General features: G+C 39.0%; 1 protein-coding gene across 5 annotated transcripts in view; it reads left to right on the top strand.

Annotated features, from left to right (window-relative positions):
• NTNG1 (netrin G1) overlaps nt 1-16,366 on the top strand; it is a 356,764-nt gene that overhangs the window by 102,171 nt on the left and 238,227 nt on the right. The window lies entirely within an intron of this gene.

Genomic DNA, 16,366 nt, shown 5'->3' with positions numbered 1-16,366 from the left:
TCCTTTAAGAATCTACCACCTACAACCAGGTCTTGAAGATATTTTCTAAAAATTTCTTCTAGAAGTTTCATGGTTCTTGCTTGCATTTTTGCAATTCTTTCAGCACCATTTGGTGAATGGATTGTTCTGTCTGAACTGTGTGAGTTTGACAGGCTAGTCAAAAATCACTTGACCATACCAGGGTTGTCTGTTTCTGAACCATAAATTTGGTTCCATTGGTCTATTGTGTCTGTCTTTAGGCCAGTACCATGCTGTTTTTACCACTATAGGTAGGTATTATGATTTAAAGTCTAGAGATGAGGGTTCACTTTTCCTTTTGATAATGTTTCTGGCTATTCAGGACTCCTTACCCTTCCAAATAAATTTAATGATCATGTTTTCAATTTTTTCTTTAATGCTGGTGGAATTTTTATCAGGAGTGCATTAAATCTGTATACCAATTTGAGTAGAATTGACATCGTAATGATATTTAGTCTTCCAATCCATGAGCATGGAATGTTCTTCCAGTTATTTAGGACTTTTTTGATTTGTTTTAACATCGAGTTGCAATTTTCTGAATACAAGAGCCTTACATCATTGGTTAAGTTTATTCTTGACTATTTGAGTTTTACCTGTCATATTTTATTTTCACCACTCTTTTGACACTTTTAGTTACTTTTATCGCTATAATCTTCATTTCTAGACTCTCTCCCAGGCCCCTCTCTCCTGTCTTTTCTTTTCAGGCTCTAGCACACCCTTTAGTATTTCTTGAAAATCTGGTCTCTTGCTTAGAAATTCTCTCCGTTTCTGTTTATCTGTGAATATTCTAATTTCACCCTTATTTTTGAAAAACAGTCTTGCTGGATATAAGATTCTTGGCTGAAAGTTTTTCTCTTGTAGTATATTAAATATATCAGACTACTGTCTTCTTGCCTCCATAGTTTCTGGTGAGAAATCAGCACTTAATCTTATTGGATATTGCTTTTATGTTATGCATTGCTTTTCTCTTGCTGCTCTCAGAATTCTCTCTCTGTCTTTGGCATTTGACATTCTGATGAGTATAAGTATTCAAGCTGGTCTATTTGGATTTTTTCGAATGGGAGTACGTTGTGCTTCTTGGACAGGGATATCTATGTCCTTCAATAGGGTTGGGAAATTTTCTACCATTATTTCTTCAAATATTCCTTCTGCCCTTTTCCCTTCTCTTCTCCTTCTGGGACACCCATGACATGTATGTTTGCATGCCTTTTTCTGTCATTTAGTTCCCTGAGACCTTGTTCAATTTTTTCCATTCATTTCTTCATCTGCTTTTTTGTATGTTCACTTTCAGAGGTCATTTCTTCAAGCTTACCAATCCTTTCATCTGCCTCCTCAAATCTGCTGTTACATGATTCCAATGTTTTTTTTAAATTTCATTTATTACACCTTTCATTCCCATAAGATCTGTTATTTTTCTATGTATCCTTTCAAATTCTTCTTTGTGCTCATCCAATATCTTCTTAATATCCTTAATCTCTTTAGCCATCTCATTGAATCTATTAAGGAGATTTGTTTGAACATCTATAATTAGTTGTCTCAACTCCTTTTTGTCCTCTGGAGGCTTATCTTTTTCCTTCAACTGGACCATAACTTTCTGTTTCTGGTGTGGATTGTAATTTTTTATTGGTGTCTTTGCATCTGGCTTACTAGAGTATTTTTTTCTGGGTGCAGTTTTTCTCTTTAGTTTAGGGCTTCCTATCCTTTCTCCCTTGCTGGTTGTGCAATAGGAGCCAAGCATGTAGTTGGTGCTGTAAGCTGTGGAGCCTCAAGCTGCCCTCATTGCACCAGGAACCAATGAAGCATCTTCCAACTTTCTCCTTTGCCAGTGGTAGGGACAGAGTCACAGCAATGTGGAATAATCCAAGTCATGCAAGCCTAGACTGTAGTTGCCCAGAGAGACAGATGGAGCCACACACCCTTTAACCCCTGCCTGGGGTGGGGGTGGAGCTGCAGGTGTGGGCAGCAATCTATGCAGTGTGAGTCTAAGAGGACCACAGTTGCCCTGGTAGACTTCTGTTTTTCAGTCTCTGCCAGCCAAAGTCACCTGCGTTTACCTGTATAGGCTGGTGCAGGGCTCCTCAGCCTTCTCCCTGCGAAAGGGAGGGCTGAAGCAGAGGCTAGAGCTGCAGGGTGATCTGCATGAGAGAAACTGTTTCCTGCAGACACAGAGTTTCAGTCAGCACAGCTTCCCCTCAGGCATGGGATGGAATCAAAATGGCAGCTACTGGCCTCCTTCTGACTTGGGCTGATTCACACCCCAGCTGTTCCCAGGGTTATATCTCAGCCAGCCAATTCTACCAATCAGTAGCCGAAATCAGCAGCCAACCATCTCCTCCTCCCCTGTTTCAGGGAAATAGAGCTTCCTATGCCAGCCACAGAATAGTACCTGGGTGGCTCGTGCCACCAGAGTAGCATAATCACCAGCCTCCACGGCTTGGCTGGTAATCTCCTAGAGAGACTGGTGCAGGTCCCCACAGCTTTCTCCCTGCTGGAGGTACCACTGGGGCCTAGGCTAGAGCTACAACATGATCTGGATGGAAAGAAGCCCGTCTCCACCTGCACTGGGATTTTCAGTCCGCCCGTTTCCCCTTGTGCCAGGCGTGGAGTTATGATGGCAGCTCCTAGCCTCTTTCTACTTGGACAGGTTCAAACCTTAGGTGTTCTCAGGATCATACTGTAGCCCACTGAATTTCCTCATCAATAGCTGAAATTGGTGCACAACCATCTCTTCCTCCCCCATTTTGGGGAAGTGGAGCTTTCAATTCCAGTCACAGAACAGCTCCCGAGGCGGCTTGTGCCTCCAGTGGAGGATGGGCACCAGCCTCCAGGGCATGGAGCGCTCTACTTACCAGTCTTCTCTGCAGATGGGCAGTCTCCTCCTTCCACTCCTTCAAGGATATTGAAGATGCCCTTCTGGTCTTCTGGAGCCCCCAAACAGGTGCTTCAGCTAGCTCCAGAGAGCGCTGGGTGTTTGCTAACTGCCCTGTAGCAGGTGCTGACTCTAGCAGCTCCTTACTCTGCCGCCATCTTGCTGATTCTTCTGTGAATCATTTTAATATAATATGGATAGATAGATAATATTATTCAGTTCCTTAAACCTTCATTTTTAAAATATTTTACCTTATATTCAAAATTTTATTAAAACTAGGCATTTTTCCAGTTAAGTAGAATTGTGTGTGTTTTGTTTATTTTGGAAGAAAAGCCTAACTTACAAACAAATTTTTGGTTTGAAAATATCTTGCAAGTAAATTAACCATGTATTGGTAACGTGTTTTTTAATCCATGGCAGTAATCACGGGAATAGAGAAAAGGTTGGTATAAAAAATAAATTTAAAAATACACCTATCATTACACCTATCATATAGGTTACTAACTTCCTGTATGAGGCCATCCATTATTTTTAAATATATACTTTATACAGATATAAACCAGTGAATAAGGGACTTGATATTATCTACTTTTATTTATCCTGTGGAGACAAAAGTGACAGTAAAATACATAAAACTTAGAAATTTGAACTATTTATTTTTCCCTTAAGTTGCCTGTAACTTCAGAAACTCATGATTCTGAAAAATTAAGTATTTGGTTTTCCCCCTCCAAGTTTGTTCCAAAATGTGCCACGTGAGTTATCTTGTATTATGTTCCCACATCTGCTGCTTCCATACAAACCAGTGCTGCTGTCTTAGAAATAATAGATCCCCTGTTATTCTCTCTACAGAGACTGCCATTATGTTCGATTGTATTAGAGCTTTAAAATTTTCTATTCTACATCTCTGTTTTCAGCTTCTTTTATGGGATCATTGTTTTAAACGATCCATTAGTTATCTTGTATCTTTTGAGATTTTTTAGATTTCTTTCTTTCCCTCCTTCCCTACCTCCCTCTCGCCTGCTCTTCCTCCATCTTCCCCATCTTTCCTTCCATCTTTCCTTTTTTTCTTTCATGCTATCTCTTTCTCCCTCTCCCTCTCTCTCTGGTTCTCTTCCTCTCTTTTAAATGTACCATTCATAGAGCTCCGAACAAGGTCGAACGGCGGGACCCTGCAGTGGCACCTCTGTGCAGCACATGCAGGCAGTGCATCCAGTGCTGGAGAATTTAGCTGTCACTTTGGAGCCTGATGGAACTAGTGTGTGCAATTCACGTACCCCAGGTACTGCAAGGGAAACTGCATCTTGTGTCAGCACAGTTTGCTGATAAGATTTTATCTTTTCTCTTGCTGATACTGATAGAGCTATAGCTCTATAGGTGGGCAGTAAATAAAGAAGATATATTATGGGCTGTATTTGTCAGCTGGCAGTACTATCTCAGAACAGTATCCAAAAAAGACTCGGAAATGTTCATCTTTCACATTCACGCATCTCAAAAATGAATTTTGTGGTGGGGGTGGGGCAGCTGAAGGATTTTATCAATGCAATTTATTTTAAACAAAACAGTTGAGCATTTCTTACACAATCAGCCTCATCAGAATAGGTAACTAAAAAATCCAGGGGTTGATAAATTGTCATCATGAAACCAGTATCTTCTGCCTCAAGAACCATAAGCAAATCCAGGTCTGTACTTGTGGATTAATTGAGCATGAATAATTTATTACCGCAGTTTACATAAGTGTAAGTATTTTTCTCATTCTGGTAAATAGACATTTCCAGCTTCAAGAGAAAAATCAGAATATTGCTGCACGATGAAATGAGCCATCAGCCTATTCAGCTATTAAAAGATTTTTTTTTAAACTTTACTCTTACTGCCACTGCTTAGTTTTTAAATTGAAGTGATTTTTCAAGTTTAATTTGCTTTTCACTATATATATACATATATATTTCTTTTAGTTCACATTTATTATGTTGCTTTTTACTCTTTGCTTATAATTAGCCTATTTTCTTGCTCTAATTTAGTGCTCCTGTTTTTGAATGACTTAGAGAATGCTAATCTAGAAAAATATTTACATCCCAGTTATTTTAGATAGGCAAGAGTAAGAAGCAAATGGGTTGGGAATAAGTCATGGAAACACATTAGAGTGTGAATGCCTTGTCACATGTTATTCTTATCCATGTGCCTTTGGGTAAATTAGCAAATAATACTAAGTCACTATTTTCTCATCTGTAAAATGGGAATCAATACCTATCTCACAAGGAGGTTGTATTAAATGTTATAATGAATGTAAAAAAGCCTAATTTAAAGTAAGACATATACTAGGTGCTCAATAGATGTTTATACTTATTAAATAAATTTATTTTATATACCTTAATAAATTATAAATCTCTAAATTATTAATCTGAAATATTTGTTATTATATGTGACTTACTGTAATCCTTAAAAGAACACTATAAAGTTTACTTGAGAAATACTGTTTATATAATGGCTACTTGTCTAAATTATGGCTTTATGGAAAATTTTTGCAAGTTCATGCATAGGCACATAACCAAGGTCATATTAGGTGTATTCAACTTTGCTGATAACTACCCAGTATTAGAATTGTATTCATTCTGCTTATACCCAAAAAGGCCTTTGTGGGAAAATGAAAACATAAATGCATCTGGTCAGAAAGGAATACTATAAGTGTATTAATCCCTTTTTTTACAATGAGGAAATCCCTGTAAATCCTAATAGGTATAATCTTGAGAGGTTGAGTTCAAATATGATTTTCTCATCTCCTACTTCTTGTTTTACATATATATGCATGTATATCATGATTTTAAAGCATTATTTTTATTTGTGCTAAAATTTTAATTATAGGAACTAAGGCAAAAATTTTAAATTTTACTATCTCAGGGTTACTGTGTAATAAGTTATTTTTAAAAGTTCAGCTATAATAGAAAAACTGGCTTTTCAGTGAATCTTGTAAAATCCAAGATCTCTTTTATAAAATAAGTAAATGAGATTATAAAAAAAATGTAATTTTTCATAAAACACAACACCCACATGTAAATTGTAAGATCCATTGCACTCTTCCTTCTTGGGGAGAATTACAGCTTTCAGCCAGGTATTGGGTTTATTCCTAGAAAGGCATGTCACATTTTCTGCCACTTCTCTGTGGCTTTATTGATGTGACTGTCACCCTAGAAACCCAATGAATTTGGAGATGAGGCTGCCTTCTTGCTTGATTTTTCACGGAGGCACATTTCAAGAGACCTCTGCGAGGCCCTAGTGGAAGAGGCCAGAAGGCTAATTCTCCGTGCGGATGATCTTATACTTCTGTGGCTATACATCAGCACACAGTATTCCTTTCCTGAATACCCAATGGGAATTGTCTCACCTTTTGTCACGCCACAGTAAAACTCTCAATCCTATCCAGAAATTATGGTTGCTTAATTAGCTGATATTCTCTTTTTCTTTATCCCTTTCTCTTTCAATCATGTATTAAAACAAATTCTATAGAGCCATGAATGGGAGAGAAGCAAGCAAGGGGATGAGATAGTGGCAGAGGAATTGGAGTCATATGGGTGAGGCTTCTCTACCACTTAAAAATTGTATAACCTTGGGCAAGTTTCTTAAAATACCTAAGACTCAGGTGTGTATAAGTGAGATAAAAATAGGCACCTCTTCTGATAGTTGTGGGGGTTAAATGAAATAATGTATTTAGCTATATGTATAGTGCCTTTCAGTGTGCATTGATGACTTCTAGAAGCATGGACCTCTTATAGCTTGAGTTTAGATACCATGGGGCCTTGTAGTTAGTCAGTTGTGAGTTCCTTCAACCATCTGGGGCTTGGCGAGCTCTGTCGCTCTCTGCTTAGTTCATCCATCCATGCCTGGCATCCACCATTTCAAGTACAACCAAAAGAAGAAAGTCAGAGGCCAGTGCTCCTCAGGAGAGGTGGTGAGTGGATGTGTAGTCCAAACCTCAGGAACCACAACAGATTCTCTATTTAGGTCAGTTTTGTAGCTCCTGCAGAGCTAGGGCTTGTCACTCAAAATGGTTTCTGGTCACTGTAGGGGACTTTTGTCCCTTTTAAAGTTGTCCTATTACCAATGTGCCTTTCTATTTAAAAGGAAGATCCCACCGTGTGTATTAGTATTGGAATATAGAACTTTGTATCTCTTTACGAAAGTCAAAAAAAGGGAAATAAATAGTCTCGTTGTTTTTTTGCAGCCAGGGGCCCAGTCATGTGACCGTGACTGAGCTAATCAGATGCTTCTGCTTGGGGCTTTGATTCCAGAATAAGAATGATTGGGATTCATTCATGATCCCAGTGACAGTTGCTCGCAGGGGAGTGGCTGGTAGTGAATCCAGTTCTGGGTTAGCCAAGTCTGGGATTCCTTGCTGCCATTACAAGTTTTTCATACAGTATAACTGTACATAACAAGTAGTTAACTTCACCAGGGAACTAAGATTACATATGCATGCTTTGACTACCTGATAGTCCTCCAGCCTGCTGTGATTTCAGACAAGCATTTTTCATTGCTTATGGTATCAGAATGAGTTCACAGAATCAATGACAATCACAATAAAAGCAATTTTATTAAACTGTCAATTATTATTCAGCTTCTTTATTCTGATCACATCCCAAGGGTGTTAAAAATGGAAGACTTACTTCTTATAAAATCTTAGGAATTCTCCTAGTCTACTTTATTAGAAATATAACTATTATGTTGACTGAAATTAGCAGGTTGGTTTGGGGAGCTATGTATGTACTTGTCTTTTATGTCATAAGAAATTATTACTTGTATTTTTTCCTAAAATATAAGTTCCCAAAATGTGTTCCTTTTCATGAGACCACCCTAAAAAAGGATTCCATGGTGAAAAGAAGTTTGGGGAAAACTACATATCTCCCTTTTGAAAATCCACACTGTATATTAGCAGATTAAAAGACTTTGAGCATTCCTGAGAAAATCAACTTACTGTCTGGCCTATTTTTCTAAATTTATCTGATAACCTAGCCCTTCCCTGTGGAAAAACTATGAGGATCCCCTGGAACTAATATTTCATGAGATACATTTTAGGAAATGTTGCCAACATTTAAATCCCTATCTTCTGTTTCTTTGGATTATCTACTTTCAAGAACAGATGCAATGGGTTTATGTGGGAGAAGAATAGGTACTAAGACATATTCATTTGTACATAAGTTGATCCCAGTGACCCGTTCCAATGGTGGTAGTTTCTTACGGGGCATGGAGGGAGAAGTACTTTCCTTGGTATACATAAGCTTCAGAAATCTATTTCTCCACCTAAATTTACCTACAATTTTACACCTTGAAACCTAGATCAAGATTGTTGTTCTCTTCATAGATGTAACTCAACGATTATTTTAATCAAAGAAGTCCACAAGTTGATAAAGTAGTGAGAATGGTGGCTTTAAAAGAATGTAGAAAATGGAAAGGCCTTATGGTAAAAACATAAAGAAATGTGTGGGAATAATAAACACCAAATTTAAGATAGTGCTTGATGCTATCAGGGAGGGGCTGGGGTGGGCAGGGAGGGATACACAAAGGAGGGTGTGGCCATGGCACAGTCTGAAAAACAGACTGAAACTCTGAGGTTTGCATGCAGGGGCTTCACCAGGGAGTGCTTTCAACAAGGGCCCCTGTGAGGGAGAAAAGGAAGCAGCTTTGGAGAGAGGGAGAGGCTTAACTGCAATACCTTTGCAACATTGGTTTCGACCTAACTCAGGGCCCTTCCGAGATGTCCAGAATCCAGGCAAGAGGTCAGGCATGTACCCCTGCATCAGCCGGATGTTGGAAGTGAGCCACCCCTAGGGATGGGGCGTGGCCTTGCTGAAGCAGCTTTAGCTGAAATGAGCCAACCTGCCAGGCAGCTTTGGGAATGGGGTCTTGGTGCAGAAGTAGGAACCATCTCCTTATACCCTTCAGAGAGTTTAACTCCATTGGCAGTACTGTCTTTTTGACACACGGTTATCCATTGGATTATTCTTTATATCAGCAATGCAAAAATAAATTTTAAGAAAAGAAATGTTTTAAGAACCCATTCCTGATGAGGAAATTTCAAGTCTAAATTCCAAAATCCTAGGAAAGAGTATCTTACTGGCTCGGACCAGAATATTATTGGGTTCCCTAGTAAGTGCCCACGCCCATTTCAGTTAGCTATCATCAAAAGAGTGCAGCTTCTCTGTACAAACATGACAACTTAGAATAGCTCTTCCGTAGGGGCAGTGGGTGAAGGAATATTGCAAATACGAGACAGAGGCAGAAGTGGTGTAGACACCACAAAACAGTCATATACACCTTGTCTTCGTTTGCTAAGACAAATACCACACAGTGGGTTGTCTCAAACCAAAATTTATTGGCTAATGGTTTTGTGGTTGAAAAGAGTCCAACATCAAGATATTGGTTTGATAAAGAGAAGCTGGAATCTGTACTTTTTGTGCTGGCTGCCCTCAGCATTTGGGGTTTCTTGGATAGTATTTCTGCCCTCTCCTTTCATGTTTTGGTGAGTTCCTGGTTCTCTTTCTAAGGTCTCCAGTAATCCGAATTAAGGCTGCCCCCTGCTTTAGCTGGCCACACCATACCTAAAAATAACATCTACAAAAAAGTCCTATTAACAATGTGTTCACACTCATTGGAACCTGAATTCAGACTAAGAACCTGTTTGTTGGGTACATAATTTCATTTACCACACATCCTGTCACCATCTTTGCTGTAGGAAGATATGTCCTAGTGTCTTTTTCTGGAATTTCTTGCTTCTTTACTCCCTTCTCCCACCAAAGATGAACTAAAGGATGCCAAGGAGAACCTTTTATAAAATCCACAATCTTAATTTCAGGTGTATTTCTCAAATCAGTCCTAAAAGTATGAAGGTAACTTCTCACCTAGCTTTCATGGGTTAAAATACAGCCTCAAGAAAGCCCCTGCTATGCAGTAGGATCTGACCTAAAATGAGACTGAAAATCACTATATATAACACTCCTGGACCAAATTTCAGTTACAATTGCAACCTGGTGACTCCTTTTTACTCTTGTGGCAGCCACCTGGAAATAAAGGTGCGCAGGATGTAAAGTGAAGTGCAAGGATAAGAGTTAACTGAGAGCATTTGAAATTGTTGAATTCAAGATTCAGTAAAGGAAATAGCTAATAAGGGATTTGCTATATAAGGGATCTGTGCTTACCTTTTTATTTCACATTATCAGAATTAGCTCCCATGCTACCTGTTTTCCCTGGAAAATCAACCAACTCTTCTTCCCAGTTTGTGGCCACAGATTTTAGGGAAGAGTACTTCTTTTGTTACCGGATTTTATTTAGGTTCTTGGCTATGCTGCAGAAATAAATTTCAAGAGCACACCAGGTGAGTTAGGCCAGTAATTTATTCAGGTAGCGAGGGAAGAGAAATGGGAGAAAATAACAGAGCAGGGGTCCCAGGTGGAGAGGAAGGGGGTGAAAAGGGATAAAGAGGGCTGATTTACAGACTATAATTCCCCATTATGGGTTGTAAATGCCCAGGTTTTACTTGCGGGGCCACGTGACAGAGGAAAAATTGGCAAGAGTGGCGCGCAGAGAAAAGGAACAGGTCCAGAGGCAAGAGAGCAGAGAGCAAGAGTGTGTGCTCTCTCAGGCCTGTGCCTGGCTTTTAAACTGTTAATGATTCCGCCCCTTTGCTAATGGCAGGGGAGGGGTTCCAGCTGTTTGCTGTTTTGATCCATTACCCCACCATCAATCCCCCATGAGGGCCCAAGGATAAAGTCCTTGGGGAATATCCAGGGCTTTTCCTGGCTTCCAGAAGTCTTTGTTCTGGATAGCAGAATCTTGGGGGTGGGGGTCCTCCAGCAGCCGTCCTGGGGGTTATTGATGTCCATGTGGACTCTCTGCCAGGTTCCAGATCCATATCTTACTAGCCAGCCTCACTCTGGTTCTCTGTATTTTCAATTAAAAATATCGGGATCTCTAAAATTAAGTTTACCTGCCCTTAACCAGGAGGAAATTACTGGTCTAAATGATATTATAATTGTCTCCGGTCTTTAACGGTTTGCCTGATGTTTGGTAGTGTCACTCCTGTTTCCTCGGTTTGCCTGATGTTTGGTAGTGTCACTCCTGTTTCCTCTCTTATTTCAACGCATTTGTCCTTTTTGTTTTGCGGTAACATTGATATGTGTTGCTCCTTTCTGCAAACAAAGGAACACACATCCCACATTGCATAAACATTTGTGTCACACTTCTCTCTTGAAATTAGTATTCTTTGAAACGGGTTAACACATTTGTACCGTCTATGCCACCTTTAACTATGACAACTATGAAACAAAATAGTGCACAGTGAACAAACACATCACTTGGAGCGGATTAGATTAATTACTATTCGGGACAGTGCTCAGATTAATTATTTTGTTTGTGTAGCATGTTCGTTAAGTGGTTGCCTGATTGCTGCTCAGAAGATTGATTACTTGTTACATTTACCTTGCGGTTTCTGTGGGGAAAACATCTTTTAGGATTCATCACTTCTGAAAAGCCCAGGGGGGCTTGGTTGACATGAGAATGCTCCAGGAAAGCTGTAAAATGGAGAAAAGGCTGTGGAAGATGGTGTTCTTTAAATAAACACCTAGGGTGGTGGCTAGAGTAGCCATCAGATCTGTTTAACATCAGGAAAAACAATCGATGTAAAATTGAGTTTACACGAATTATACGATTTGAAAACCCAGCACACTCGTCAGACTGTAAAATTGAGGTGAATAAGCACTTCCCAAGATTTTCTTGGTTCCCAGTAAGCTAAAATAACAAACTCTCCTTGACTTTGTTGTCATTTTACTTCTTGACTATCTTTGTACCTCACACCGCACTGGCAGCACATGGCAACTGCTGCTACTCCTACTTGTCTCGGCCCTAGCACTGGGGCTCCAGAGCTTCCCCGGTTCTTTCTAAGAACCCAGACCACAGCCCTTTGAGGTGCTTGCCTCACTGTAGAAATGACGTGAGGTGAGGTGATGCATAAGAAACATGCGTTATCTGCTGTGTTCAAGGCGAGACGCCAGTACTTCAAAGGATTTACAGTAATAGGATTTTGTTGCAGTGGAAGATCATAACAAATTTAAATAGAAAAGTACTTTGGAAAGAAACAAATGAGTCCAGGATTAAAAATAGTACAGGCTTTTGTTTAGTGAAAGGGTATACTAATCTTTCCATTTGAATAAAAAAAAAATTATACTGCTTAAATATGATTGTGCTACACCTTGACTTTGAATGCCTTCAATGAACAGTTTTAGAGGCTCTAAAAGGATTCGGACATCCCTGCCAAAAATATCATACCTTTGCCCAGAAGACAAAGTCCAAAGACTATTTCTATGTTTCTTAGCCATTTGACCTTATTATTTAGGTCTAGTAATAATAGTCATGAATAACCACAACAACAACACAAAACAATCAAATAGGGCATTGAACATACATACTGAAGACTTAAAATTATGGATCAATACTAAGCAAGCACTTTAACCAACATACAGCCCAGCAAATGAGAAAAAAAGTAACCACAATAGTAAAAAATCATGAAAATGAAATAAAAATGTTTCAGTCACATTTTTCTCTCTGGCTTGAGATTTCAGAAGGTAGGCATGTATGAGCTATTTTTTAGCATTTAAAATCATTTTGAATTTAATACTATCCCCCATACTATTATGGCAAAGATGGTTTTCTTCCATAAAGATATGATAATTGCCCAAAGGCCAAATGGCCCAGAGCATAGGTTTTGAAAACTGATAAATGGGAAGATGAGAAGAGATGTGGGGTGTTGGCTTTCTATCGTAGTGCAAAGACTAGAAATAAAAGGAAACGCATTAGCCCAGCGGAAAAGATTTTTAGGGCCTTTAAGATTAAATTCTTCTTTTCCTGTGGGACTTGAATGCTGGAACTAAACAGAAATTAATCCTTTAAACATTTTTCTTTCTCATTGTGCCCAGTCTATTTGAGGGCACCTCTCTACATTCATGTCTAGTAGGAAGTTCTAATAATTCGAGTGTTTCAAAAGCTACCCCCAAATCTCTTAGTACTGACACACCATTATCCTGGGAAGTGGGACTGAAGCTATTAGAAGAATAAAGTTGCTATATGTGGTTTGCAAACTCTAGTTCAGCACATTTAAAAACAGTCTGGGATCCTGAGAAATGAGCCCTGCTTTTCACAGTATCTCTGATACCATCCTTTACGGTCCTTTTCACACATTATTATATCTTTTACAACTAACACCTATTCTGCTAAAATAAAATGCCTATATTATCACATACTTAAAATATAACTGTGTTTTGAGAAAACTGAAAATATGTGTTTGGAACCTCATTGGATTGGTTATAGTTGTCTTAATTGTAAAAATAGCTTATTAAATATTATCTGTCAGCATGTGACTTTAAGTTCATGAAACTGGTTTTCACACATTGTTTATTGAAGTCATTTCATTATTTTATGGTCACACTTCAAACATTTAAAGGTCCCTGTAATTATTTGATGGCTAAATGTGGCTGTCCTTTTAAAATGAAAATGACATTATTGATCCGTTGTTGCTCTGACCCACAATTCAGTTTAATTGCCTTTTTCCTTTATGGATGATGAGCTCCCATCCGTTTCTTGGCAGTTTCCTCATGTAACCAAGTATATCTCTCAGGAGACACTAAGTAGGATGGGGAGCACTAGGTGGTCTCTGGAGCTGTGAGCCACTAACTGGCCTCATTCATTCATTCAGTCAGTTAAGTAAGTATTGAACACTTAATAGATTTCAGACCCCCTGCTGTTATTTTCTTTATGAATGAAGAGGTCAGAGTTTGTAAGGGGACCTGCAAATAAACAATGCAATTAACAGAGAACAGTTTGAAGTGAGCCTAGCAGTCCAGAAAGGTTACTGAAGGAACTAGAACTCTCAGAAAGGAAAGGCTGAGTGCCCAGAACCCTAGGGAGAGGAAGCTGCCTTCACAGATGCAAAGGGGCATGCTCAAGTAATTCCCAAAGCCTGGAGAAGGAGAGAGGGCAGGGAGGCAGGAGAAGACAGCAGGGCAAGACTGGGAAGGTCTTTGTAAGCCAACCATTTGGCTTTTACCCTGCAGTAAGTGAACAGCAAATGAAGGGTTTAATAAAGAGATTGACTTTCTTCCTATTAGAATCATATTCTCACTGAATGAATCAAACCATACTCCATGCCTTTTCTTTACCTGTCAAAATGTCCAAACTGGTTTTTCTTATTTTTTTTTTTCATAGTCCAAATGGAGCTGACTTCGATTTATGACAGATTTGACTTTGAAACGTTTTTGCTTATCTGAAAGATATGGAGATTTTTCTTTCTGGTCTGAATTTCTAACTTCTCTCTTCCTGTGCATTTCCCAATGCCTCAGCTACTGCTTAAGATCTTTTCCCATGCTAAATAAGAAAAGTAAATTTGCTTCAGAAAATAATCACATGTAATTTATAAAAAGATTATGTGCTATTTATGTGCTATTAATAATGTGCAGCCTTTATAATTATTTGGATTGGATGAATGAGCTTAGAAACAAGTTTAGGTCATAATTCATATAATTGAAAATAGAAAATATTTTAGTCGATTACCTGTAGGATCACTAAAACCCATTTTTGTTAAATTTTTCCAAGTATGGGGAAAAATTAAGTCTAGAAAGATATTTAAGAAAGTCACCTTTGGGACATTTGTCCATTCCAAATATTTATTTTGTAATTTAAATGTGCATAGGGAAATAGGAATCGGTGTTGAAAAAATGTATCCCCTCTATTTAATTTTGCACCAGCAGCTCTTCAGAAATAAAGGATTTGCCCCCTTTGTATTTAAGACAAGAAACGTATCAAAACCTGTCAATAGTCATTTTAGACATCTTAATGAATAAATTGAATTGCCGCACAGCTGTTGTAGTCGCTTGATTTGGAATTGATTGTGACTATAACCAAAAATACCAGGTGGACTGATTGCATGTAGGCATGGTCTAAGGATGGGCACTAGGCAGGGAGGGACTAGAGCAAGCCCCCTTCATGGGGCCCGCCTGGGCTCAGCAAACTCTTCTCCCATATTCAGCATGAAGACGCTGGGTGGGGTGCAAGCAAAACCCTAGGTGCAACCCTGCTGTGTGGAACAAAGGCAGAGGACCTAGTAGTAGACGCGGCTGGCTGGAATTTCCCAGAACCAAACTCTGCTCAGAGATGAGAAAGTAGCACGCATTTCCAATTTAATAGCCCAGCTTTCCTTCCCACGCTTTCCCTTTCCTCCAGTCGCCTCAAACCTAGGGTAGCCCGGAGGGCCTTTCAAGACTCTTTCATTATTTAGGACATTGTTCATGATAAAATGACTTCCTTTCCCATTTTCCAATTTTGGGCAAGCAGGATTAAAACCTTATATGAGACACTCAGGTAAATCCCTAACCCTGCAATTGTATTGTCAGTCTTGCCCTCTGTAGATAGGATCCTCGATATTTGGGTTTTAGGGGATGAATTTCATTAATTTGAATGCTTTTATTGGGATTAAACGCTCTTATATTTAATGTTTCATCCAGGGAAATTCATAATAAGTGTTTTAATGGCTCTAAGTCCTTTTTTGTTTGTTTTTCTTTTTTAATCACTTTAGTAGTGATTGCAGAAAAAAAATCCACATGATGTTGCAGTAAAAATTACCATTACATTAAAATAATGCAGGAACAGCTCTGATTTAAAACTTATTCTTCCGTCTACTCCCCCAAAAAAAGGAAAACAAAAACATCTCCATAATGCACTGTTTAAATTACTTTTCCTTGGGAAAAAAGCTGAATCATCAGCTGAGATTTTTTTAGGGCCCTGGATTAGCATATAACAACAGACACTCATATGGCAATTTTAACGTGCCTAGCACTATTCCAAGTGTATACTTCTTACAAAACTCTTATCTAAGGTTCTACTATTATTATCTTTATTTGCCAAATTAAAAAAAAAACTGAGGCACCAAGATTAAATAACTCACTTGAGTCCATAAGCAAGCAAGTGGCAGATGAGGATTTGAACACAGGGGCCCATCATCGAGAGGGTACATTTGGCCACTTCGCTGGGTTTCTTTGGACTAGAGGAGAAAGTCAGATTCCATGCACAGTGCATACACTGGAAAACCCTTGAGAAAGAAAAGATGTGATTCTCAGAATGTGATCATCTTCATAGAAAGGCAACGAAGCCTTTTTGTTGCAGTTATTGTTGACTTGCTTTAATCTTTGAAATGGAAGGAAAAAAAATAGGATTACACAAGATGGCTGTATAAGATGCTACAGGGTGCTGTTTCCCCCCAGAATCTTTGAGTAACTACCAAAATCTGGTAGGACTATCTTCTGCCAAACCCTAGAAAATAGTTAAAATATTGCAGTAACTGGTCAAGGACCAAAACAAGAAAACGCAGCTTTCAAAACAGAAGCCCCCTGGTGCCCTTGCAGGGCCCTCCCCCACAGCCGCCCTGGCTTGACGTGCAGCCAGCCT

This window comes from Dasypus novemcinctus, chromosome 9, assembly GCF_030445035.2.
Source record: "Dasypus novemcinctus isolate mDasNov1 chromosome 9, mDasNov1.1.hap2, whole genome shotgun sequence".
Lineage (NCBI taxonomy): Eukaryota > Metazoa > Chordata > Mammalia > Cingulata > Dasypodidae > Dasypus > Dasypus novemcinctus.
This window is presented reverse-complemented; position numbering and strand designations above follow the sequence as displayed.